This window comes from Gracilinanus agilis, chromosome 2 (genome assembly GCF_016433145.1).
Source record: "Gracilinanus agilis isolate LMUSP501 chromosome 2, AgileGrace, whole genome shotgun sequence".
NCBI lineage: Eukaryota > Metazoa > Chordata > Mammalia > Didelphimorphia > Didelphidae > Gracilinanus > Gracilinanus agilis.
Window position 1 is genome coordinate 43,593,491 of NC_058131.1, and position 3,197 is coordinate 43,596,687.

Here is a 3,197-nt window from a genome sequence, read left to right on the forward strand (position 1 = left end):
TTTATGTCCCCTTGAGGAGTCCTGTATATTTAGGTCAGGAGAGGTTAGGAGCTGTTTTTTACTCTGCCGTCATCTTAACCTGGAGCCGAGAAATCCCATAAATTTTTTTAAAAATATTTTGATAACAATTGGTTTCCTCAACAATTCTATGTATTTTAATTCTTGCATTTAAAAACAATCAAAGGGGAACATAGCTTTTACTTGATTGCAAAAGACATAAAAAGTTAGTCCCCCTACTCCTCCTTGTAAGTGTTGATCATCCCCAAACTACATTCTCCTTTCAAAGTCAGGGTTTAGATGCTGGCCCTCTTTGGAATCATGAGTAAATTCCTCTGCCTTGTGACTCTTCAGAGGAACATTTCTCCTTGGAACAGGAAGAACTACTGGCTTCTCTGCACACACACATCACTGACAAACATTTTAACTTCTTGTCTATAGTTTTGTCACCTGGCACACTTCAATCTTTTCTTCCATTAGGGACCATCAACCTGGTCTTGATCCAGAAGGCAATGGGGGAAAGACAACACAGCGATCAATCGCAAAGGATAAAAAAATGAGTCACAAATTCCCACATGGATTTTTGGTGCATTTTTTGTTTCCAGTTTGAAATGTACCAAATTAGGGGATGAGAGTACCTATTGTGTATGTAGACACAGAATTTGGTTCCACTGATAACTTGGCTTTCTAATCCTCTTGGGGGGATTATATCTTTCTTCAACATAATGAGTTTTGATGTAGACTCTTCTACTTTCTTGGTAATTTTTTCCTGCTGTCCTTACTATACCACTTTGAACTAGCTGAACAATTCCTGGCATGAGTTGCCACTGTTGAGGCAGCTAAGAGGTAGAGTGAGTGGTTAGTATTAAGCCTAGAGTTGAGAATACTTGAATTCGGATTTGACTTCAAGCACCTATTAGCTGTGTGACCCTGGGCAATCCCCTAACTTTCATCTGCCTCAGTGTCCTTTGTAAGATGAGGACAATTGTATCTACTTGCTGGGACTGTTGTAAGGATAAAATGAGATTACACTTTTTTGGGGGAAGGGGATTACACTTATAAAGCACTTTGCAAATCTTAAAGAGTGTTATATAAATACTAGCTATTATTATTATTACTACTATTTTTCATCTGTCATACAAACTGCCATCCTGGATCGAACCTATGTTCCATTTAGGGGAAAGGAATAAGCATTTATTAAGTACTACATGGCAGATACTATGCTAAGCACTTTACAAATATTACCTGTTTGACCCTCATAATAACTCTTTAAAGTAGGTGCAAATATTATCCCCATTTTACATTGAGAAAACTGAGGCAGAGCTTGTGGGTCACAGAGCTTATAAATGTCCCAGGCTGGATTTAAACATGGGTCTTTTTTTTTTTTTTTTTTTACCCTTATCTTCCATCTTAGAATCAATACTATGTATTGGTAAGGAAGCATAAGAGTGGCAAGAGTTGGGCAATTGGATTAAGTGACTTGCCCATGGTCACACAGCTAGGAAGTGTCTGAGGCCACATTTTAAACTAGGACCTCTGATCTCTAGGCCTGGCTCTTAATCCACTGAGCCACCCAGCTGCCCCCAAAACATGGGTCTTTTCTGACTCTAGACACAGTGCTCTATCTGCTCACTATACCACCTATCTGCCCAATTCTCTCTCTTTCTCACAGCAATGCCAAGGCACATGTGAAGGAGTAGAGGTGTCCTCCACATCATCACCTTCAAAGAACAGAACTGGGGAATTATTCTCTTTAGCAAGGGGTCTTTGCCTGGGGTTCCATAGGCCTCCAAAGGGTCAGAAGACAGATTTCAAGGGGTACATGAACTTGGATGGGAAAAAAGACATGATGTGTTTCACTCTCACCTCAAATTGAAAGTGAGCATTGCCGTCAGTCATTTAAGAATATGATTCTGAAAGGGGTCATCCATCTGAGATACCAAACTGCACACAAAGGGTTAAGAAGCTCTGGCACAGGCTCACTTTCCTGGGCAGCCCCTTAACTCTATCTCTGGCACCAAGGCTTTGGAATTGGAATTCCACCTTCACTGCAGTTTCAACAGAGATGCTACAGACAGTTTTCATCCTCTGTAAGGATGACATCATTAACAACTCTCATTTGTGTTTGTTTCCTATGTGCCCAAATCTTTGTGACCTGTCCACGTGGAATCTAGAAGCCCCCAAACTTGCAGCCTAGATCTGATGAACCAGTTTACTCAGTTCACCTGGAAGGTGAAAGCCCAGGTTTGACCTCTCCCTGAAGGAAAAGTCCAATTTCACTAGTCTCTAACAATAGGCCTTCAAGGAGTTTAGGTGGGGATGGCTAATCCCATCAGATGTTAAGTATCTCTTTTGTCCCAATGGTTTCTCCTCTAAGGCCAAAGCCCAGAGATGGCTCAGCCCTAGGTAGAGTCCCTTTTGTGTCCATTGTAAAGCATCAGCCCCTCAGTATTATTCCTGTCTGGAACTCATTTTCCTTTGTTACCATTGTAAAGCCAATCAACTATCCCTCCCATCCTCAGTGTCCAAATTCCCCTAGAAAGTCATTTAAGTCTATGGCTCCTAGGAGTTGTCAATCTAGCAGTTGGCTCTCCCTGGGGTCAGCCACCAGTTCAATCCTCAGACTGCTTAGGTGTGGGGGGCTCAGCTCTGTGTAGAGGCCGAACTCAGCCCTGTAACCTCTTTCCTTAATTAAAGAGTGGTTTTTCTGACTATTTAATAGTTCTGTGTTTTTTTCCAAGTCAACACCCCATTTGGATTTTCTTGGCAAAGACACTGGAGTAGTTGGCCATTTCCTTCTCCAGCTCATTTTAGGATTGAGGAAACTGGTCAAACAGGGCTAAGTGACTTGTCCAGAGTCACAGAGCTAGTAAGTGTCTGAGGCCGGATTTGAATTTGGGAAGGTGAGTCTTCCTGACTCCAGACTGGGGACTTTAACTTAGCCATCTCAATGCCTCCAAGTCTATGGAGAGATTTATTTTGCTGATAACAAATCAACTGGTTCATATAACTTTCAGCTGGCTCATTGTATAAAAAAACATTTTTGCTTTCTTGCCTCTTATCAAGATGGTGGTTGGACCTGCTCTTTGGCTTTTTAAAGGGAAGCTTCTGGGGTGGTGGTGGTGGTATGGAATTCATCCTTATGATATCTGGCTAATTGGGCACAAAAGTAGAGACTCACTGGGCTTTTAGATCCTGCA